General features: G+C 41.3%; 1 pseudogene across 1 annotated transcript in view; it reads right to left on the reverse strand.

Annotated features, from left to right (window-relative positions):
• LOC101590444 overlaps positions 1-452 on the reverse strand; it is a 2,453-nt pseudogene extending 2,001 nt beyond the window's left edge. Inside the window, exon 1 of the transcript XR_001117078.2 lies at positions 7-452. The product of XR_001117078.2 is annotated as a superoxide dismutase [Mn], mitochondrial pseudogene (transcript). The remainder of the gene's footprint in view (positions 1-6) is intronic.
• Positions 453-8,091: the final 7,639 nt, after the last annotated feature.

Raw genomic sequence — 8,091 nt, forward strand, 5'->3', positions numbered from 1 at the left:
GGACACCAACGGATACAGCTGTCAGCTTCTCCTTAAACTTCTCAAAGGAACCAAAGTCACGTTTGATGGCTTCCAGTAATTCCCCTTTGGGTTCTCCACCACCATTAGGGCTCAGGTTCGTCCAGAAAATGCTGTGATTGATATGACCTCCACCATTGAACTTCAGGGCAGGCTGAAGTGCTACCTGAGTCGTAACGTCTCCCTTGGCCAGCGCCTCCTGGTACTTCTCCTCGGTGGCGTTCAAGTTGTTCACAGAGGTTGCATGGTGCTTGCTGTGGTGCAGCTCCATGATCCGGGCGTTAATGTGAGGCTCCAGGGCCCCATAGTCGTAGGTCAAGTCCGGGAGGCTGTGCTTCTGCCGGGCCCCCAGGATCCCCAAAGCCGGGGCCAGCCTCCGACTCGCGCTGCACGCCACATAGGGTAACATGGCCCTGCGTCTCACACCACACGCCGCTCTGTTATTTCCATTCTTAGGATTCTTCTGCCAACATTTACTTATTCTCTGTCTTTGCTTTATAATTCTTGGTGTGAGCTTATTTTTGACAGTGATTTTTACTTTTCTCTGTGAGTCTTTTATTCTTTTGTAGTAGAAGTGTCTTCATAGACTAAATTAATTTTATATTTGAATCTGCTAGGAGGAGATGGTTTTACCAGTATAGAACAGTTTTTATGTTAATACTAGAGTCTTTGCTTGAGAGTTCCCATATAATATAGGGAAATTCATGTTTCCTTTCCAAGCATACGTTTAAATTTTTAATCTTTTTCATGAGAGATTTTTTTTTTTAAACATGTATTTATTGTGTGTGTGTGTGGCCAGCTCAGCCCACCTGGGGGCGGGGTTGGCTGGCATGTGGTGCTGGGGGATCGAAGCGCTGTCCCTGTGCTTTGCCAAGCTTGTTCTAAATAGGTGCTTTAGACCACTGAGCCATCTCTCCAGCCCCTTCATGAGAGATTTTATAATTTTTTTTTCCTGGATTAATTTCAAACATTTGGGGCCAGGGAGATAGCTCAGTAGAATAAGCACTTGAAGGGCCTGAGTTCACTCCCTGGTTCCGCAAAAAAAAAAAAAAAAAAAAAAAAATCATTTACAGAAAGTGGAACATACAGAAGTTGACCAGATAGTAGCATGGATCTCATATACCTATAAAACAGAATTAATAGTTGTCAATTTATGATGTATTTTGTTCATTTGTAGCCTCATCCTTTTTGTTGGATTAGTTTGAGAAGAATCTCATATATAATATCATTTTGTCCTTGAAACAGCCTGTATACTCATCAGGAAGAGATTAGATAAAGATGTGGTATCTAAATACAGTGGAAAATTACTCAGTTATAAAGAAGTACAAATTTAAGATATTTGTAGAAAAATGGATGCATATAGAAAATACAGTGCTGAGTGAAATAAATCAAGCACACATTTTTTTTTTTTTTTTTTTCACATGTATTTAGTCTACAGGATCTCACTATGCAGATCGGACTTGTAGTGATCCTCCTGTTTTTTAGCTTCCCAAATGCTGGGATTACAGGCGTGCACCACCATGCCCAGTCTCAGTCAGTCTCAGTTTGCCCCCTGGGGGTAGGGCTGGCACGGCACACTGGGAACCCTGGTCCCTGTGTCTGCCTAAGCAGGTGCATTAATCCACTGAGCTACCTGGCTGGCCCCAGGCACACAAATTTAAATACGTAAGTCTCTCATCTGAGTATGGAAAGGTACAAAAATTAAAAGAAACATAAAGGAGAGTGGGAAGGGGTCCAGGGACCACAGTGGAGGGCAGAGGAGAAGGGGTGGGGAAATAGAGTGAAGAGATGCCAGGTACCAGGTCCTCGTAGCCTCTAATCATGGACATTACATGCCATAAACGTCAGCTAAGGTGAATAATGACAAAAATGAAAGAATGGGATTCAGACAAAAGAAACAAGGGCCTGGGATATAGCTCAGTGGCAACAGTGTCTTCCTGGCAAGCTCCTACTAACACCCCAAGATGAGTGTAAAATGCATGTATTGCAAACATTTATTAGTAAAATAATTTATTAGAATATAGAAAATTATAAATAGGATAAATAATGATAGTGATGATAATAAATATTTTGTATTTCAATATGCATCTCCAAAAGACAGATGTTTTGTTTTAAAATTTAGTTACTATGCCATTATCATATCTAGAGAAAACAATGTTAATATCCAATTAGTATTCACATTTCCAATTGTTTCATAGATGTTTATTTTGCTTTTGTGAGATAGGATCTTGTAAATAGCCTGAAGTTGTAGTGATCATCCTGCCTCAGCCTTCTAAATGCTGGGATTACAGATAGGTACTACCATTTTTCTTGTTCTTTTTTTTTTTTTTTTTTTGAGACAGGGTCTTGCTATGTAGTTCAGGCTGACCTTGAGCTCACTATATATAGCTCAGGTTGCTCTTGAATTTGTTGCAGGCCTCCTACTTGACCCACCCAAGTACTGGGATTACAAGAGTGTGGTAGCATGCCCAGCTGTAATGTTTGTTTTTATGAAAATTTTTAATTTGTCTACATAAGAATCTAGATAAGAACACACAGGGCATTTGGTTGATAAATGTCTGTTCCATAAATTCTGTCTCCATCTGTTTACCCTTTGCAATTTATTAAAGAAACCATTTTTGCCTGTTAGGTCTTTACAATATGAGGCATCAGTAGTTGGTTTTATTTATTTTTATTTATTTATTTATTTTTTCTGGAACCAGGGATTGAACTCAGGCCCTTGCGCTTGCCAGGCAAGCACTTATTCTATTGAACCATCTTACTAGCCCAGTAGTTGGTTTTAGAGATTTGATTTTCTGGATAGGGGGAAGCTATATCTTTTTTTTCTTTGTCATGTAGTTATATGATGTTTAATATGTTCAATTTTTTTCTAAGTATATGATCATTTTTTATTTTTATTTTTTGTATTTTAGGGATGGGTCTACAGGGTGTTCAGGATCTCACTACTAGATTGCACTTGTGGTGATCTGCCTCTTTACAGCTGGGATTACAGGCATGTGCCACCACACCCAGTCTTGATTGCCATCTCAGTGTGCCCCAGGGATGGGGCCAGCACTGGCACGGCAAACCTGGGGATTGAACCCCTGCCCCTGTGCCTGCTTGCAGGCACTTTAATCCGCTGAGCTATTTGGCTGGCCCTTTATGTTCGCTTTAGCTGAGCTTGTTCTAAGTAGATGCTTTAGACCACTGAACCATCTCACCAGCCCTATGTTCAATTTTTAAACCATTTATGTTCTATCACTCTTATTATCTGGAATAGTTATATGAAGAGAAGCCTTCCTTTATCAGATACAGTCTGTTCAAAAAATGCAAGATTAAGTACATGATTCTCAGTTTAAAAAAACACAAAAAAAATGGAGTTGGTTCCCTACCATTTGCAGTACTGACCCTTAGATTGCATCAGTATGAATTAATAGAATTTAGACATTAAATTCTGTAGTATATTATTATCATTAACCTTATTGACATTGAAACAGCCCTGCTTGATTGTATGTCCTTTTGATCTGGCTTCAGTAGTCTTCCTTGTGTAGCTTCTTTGCTGTCTGGCATGACCAGGTGTTTTGAATCATCTTCAGCACTTCCTGCCCCTAAGACCAGTTGTCTCTGATGAACTCTGGTTTCTTTTAGGGGAAAATGATCCTATGAGCTCACAATCTGACTCTTAGTGCTACTGACTGGTCTTTGTTGAGATGTAGGAAATTTCTTCCTTTTTTTCTGTTGTCCTGGTGATTAAATCCAAGACCTTCACACTGAGCTACATCTCCAGGCCTTTTAAAGATTGTTTTTGGAACAGGATCTCAGCTAAGTCACTTAACTGCCCAGGCTGAAGGATTTATAATCCTTATTTCTTTTTTCTTTTCTTTTTTTTTTTTTTTTTGCGGAACCGGAGATTGAACTCAGGCCCTTGCGGTTGCCAGGGAAGCCCTTATTCCACTAAGCCATCTTCCTGGCCCAAAATATTTCTTTCTTTCTTTCTTTTTTTTTTTTTTTTTTTTAAAGGATTTATAATCCTGACTCTGCCTCCTAAAGAGCTGGGATTACTATGCCTGGAAGAAATTAATTAATTAATGTTTTATGTTTTTGGTATAGGGTCTTACTACGCAGCTCAGACTCACAGTGATCCTCCTGTTTTCAGCCTCCCCATCACAGGGATTACAGGCATGTGCCCCCATAGCAGTACTCTGTCTTGGGCTCAGTGTGCCCTGGTGCAGAGCTGACATGGCCTGTGGTGGCAAGGATTGCACCCGGGTCCCTTTGCTTACCTAAGCAGGTGCTTAGTCTGCTGAGCTATCTCACTGGTCCAATTTTTTTTATTTATTTATTTGTGTGTGTGTGTGTGTGTGTGTGTGTGTGTGTGTGTGTGTATGTGTGTGTGTGTGGCCAGCTCAGCCCACCAAGGGGCGGCGCTGGCTGGCATGTGGTGCTGGAGGATTGAACCGCGGTCCTTGTGCTTTGACTAAGCTTGTTCTAATTAGGTGCTTTAAACCACTGAGCCATCTCACCAGCCCCTGGTCCAATTTTTTTAAAAGATAAAAACACATGCTAAGCCGGGCATGGTGGCACATGCCTATAATCCCAGCACTCAGGTGGCTGAGGCAGGATTATTGTGTGTTGGAAAATTGCATAGGTTACAAAGTGGGCTCAAGGGTAGCTACAACTGCATAGTGAGACCGTGTCTCAAAAAGACAGAAAACAAAACTTGCTAAGTTCTTTAAATTTCTTATACTTCCAGTTCAGATTCAGGGCTACAGTTTTTATTTTATCTCCTATATCTTATTATTTTCTCCTGCACCAAGAATCATAGATCTTAAGGATATTAAGTGATAATATTAGAATATACAGTGTGTAATTAAGCATTATTCTATTGTACAAAATGAGACTTTTTCCTTCGTAGTAGTCAGCTCAACTGGACAAGTGTGCTTGCTGCTTTCTCACATCCTTTTCCATCTTTACCCTTCTGATCCACATCGAGTTGACAGTGAAATCTGCTTTTTTTTTTTTTTTTTCTTTTTTTTAATACATGATCTATGTATGTCGTTCAGGCAGGCATTGAACTGATAGTGCTTCTCTTGCCTCAGCCTCCAGAGTTCTAGGATCACAAGGGTGTGCCACCACTCCAGACTGAATGAAATCTTTAAGAATTTGACGTTAATGTTTCTCGTCTCTATCCCCTTCCCTTTAAACTCATCTGTCGTCACTGCACTGATCCAGGCCTTTGTCACCTCTTCTTTCATCTCCTACTTTGCACCATTCACATGGCTGTGAAAGAGTTCCTGGTCAGAAGCAGTTATTAGCAGCTGGTGTCATAGCACAGGCCTGCCATCCCAAGCTGAGGCAGGAGAATTGCAAGTATGAGGATAGCCTGGGCACTATAGCAATACCCTGTCTCAAAATTAAAAAAAGGACTGAGAATTGTAGCCCAATAGCAGAGTGTTTAGCACTCAGAGGCCCTGGGTTTAATACCAGGGCTCCCCCCACCTCCCTGCCTCTCGCCAGATGCCTTTGCCTACATAGGGTGAACAGAACCCTCTGAGTCCCTGAATTGTTTTCACCTGCCTCTCCTTATGTACCTGTCCTGTGAAATAGCCTGTAGATCGCCAAACTTGTGTGTCTCTGCCTTTGCTCAGCTGTAGACTCTCTCCCAAATGCTCTTTCCTGTTTCCTCCCCTATGATAAATTTTCTGCCAACATTGTATTATGAAAAAAACCTCAAATGTACAATTTTAAATAGTTTTATAGAGAGTGTCAACCACTTAGGTCTTACCATTAACATTTTACTCTACTTGCATTACTATGTGCATGAGCAAGTATCTACTCTATGTCCAACTATCAGCCAGCTTCAAGTTACTGTAACAAAATATCTGTGATTATCAACCTAAGAAGTTTATTTTGGCCCACAATTTCCAAAGTTTTCCTTGTGGTCACATGGTGCCGTAACCCATGGACCTGTGGCAGGCTGTGCAACCTGCAGGAGTACATCACCGCCCAGTTGGCAGTCAGCCCATGTTTATGTAAGGGCCACAACCTAGCAGCCTCCCTGCCTTCCACTCCTGAATCTTTTGCCCTACCTGAGAGCTTATGGACTGGGCCCAAACCTTCAGGACCTATGTTAGCCTTGAGTTTCAAGCCAGCCTGGTCTACATAGTTAGGTCCGGGCCGGATTGTACTATAAAGCGAAATCTTGTCTCAAAAAATAAAACAAGATCTAAGACAGTGGATTTTAATTACAAGTGACTTTGCCTTTCAGTACACTTTACAATTTGTGGAGACATTTTTGGTTGTGACAGTTGGGGAGAGTGAAACTGGGTTAGTACTGACATCTAGTGGGTTGATTTCAGGGATAGCTACTGTGACATTTCTTTCTCGGTAGTGCCACTGTTGAGAAACTTTAATAACCCTGCAAACTGTCACTATGCCTTTTGCCAGCCAGTTCCCAACTTCCCAGAGGTAATCATTGTTGTGATTTCTTTTTCTTCCACTATAGTTTATTTGTTCTGGAATGTATACTTCATGGAAACCTTGCTTATAAAGGAGATGTTGCCTGTAGTTCTTCAGAGAAGGAAAACTTTTTCCAATCATAAATCTTTTGTAGGGTTTCAATAAGACTTGCTTATCTTTGACAGCTCTTCTGGCTAATGGTTGTGTGTTTATTAGTCATGGATTAGTAGATGGATTCAGTCATCAAACTGTACTTTTTTTTTTTTTTTTTTTTCAACTCTACTTGTTGATGTCACTCAGTTTTATGGCTGTGTTTATTTTTTGGTACTGAGAATCAAACTCAGGACCTCATGCTCCCAAGCAGGCCCTGTGCCACTGAGCTACATCCCTAACCACTCATGACTTTAAATATAACTGTATACTGACAACTCCTAAATTTTTATCTCTAGCTTACATGGCAGATTCATCTATTCAATGCTTGTCTACCCTTTCTGCTTAGATGTATAGAGGCAACTGTCTCTCCCACGTGCGGTGTGAACTCCATGAGGACATAGGATTTTGTTTATTTCATTTATTATTGTCTTCCCAGCACTTAAGACAGTACCAGGCAAATGGTGGGTGCTAAGTGTCTGTGTCTGGATCCCTGTCACATGCCGGACACTGCACTGGCTAGCAGTGGGGAGGCAGTCTCACATGAGCTCAGGCTCTACAGGAGACACAGCAATTGATTAACACCCAAGCTCATGGATACCACCTCAGCTGAAACCTGAGTGACATATCTGAAGCTCACAGGAGGATGGGGAGGCCTCACTGGCTACGTGTCAGCACCTTTTTCATGACTGCTGCTTTCAAAGATGAGTTTGGGGCTTGCAGGTTAGCTCAGTAGTTTAAGCACCTGCTGGGGCAAACCCAGTCAAGTGTAGAGACTGTAGTTCCATCACCAGTTCCCCATGCCTTACCAGAACCCCCCCTTAAGGCAGCCTGAGCCAGCCCCCCCCCTAAAAAAGATGAGTGTCTAGGTATAGCTCACTTTTAATAATCTTTGATTTGTGCTATTTTTATTTTCTATTTCATTGAATTTGCTTTTGATTTACTAATTAGTTTCTTCTAATTTGGAGGAATTAATTTGTGGTTGTTTTTTAACCTTTTGAGACTGATACTTGGAGTACTAATGAATGCACTTGTGGTTTATTCCCTCTGTATGTAGGCATACAGTGTTAGCTTCATCTACTAGTGTTTTTATTCTACTGTTTTATTAAGAGAATGCTCCTGAGAGGCAGGAGGAGGCCTTCAAAGTAGGCAGCCACTGAGGCTGTTTGTCTATAGTAAAATCACATCACAGGTTACCTCAGGTTAGACTATAATCAACCTGTAGGATTCCAAATACAGTTGCTTAGCTAGTATTGCTCTAATAGAAATACAGAGTGTATAGCAAGGGGGCATAGTACAGAGAAGAACAGAGGCATTTCTAGAAGGGGTTGGAGGAGAGGCCATCTGTGTGTTGTCTTTACAGCATGTTTGTTCAGTTGTCCAGGCTCACAGACCTAGTCATCAAGTCTCCATCTTGGGACCTGGTTTTCTTAACTCAGCCCTTGACCACAGGCCTGGCCTGCCTTTTTTCTCTTCTGAGTTTGT

The sequence above is a fragment of the Octodon degus genome, unplaced genomic scaffold, assembly GCF_000260255.1.
Source record: "Octodon degus isolate 3935 unplaced genomic scaffold, OctDeg1.0 scaffold00035, whole genome shotgun sequence".
Lineage (NCBI taxonomy): Eukaryota > Metazoa > Chordata > Mammalia > Rodentia > Octodontidae > Octodon > Octodon degus.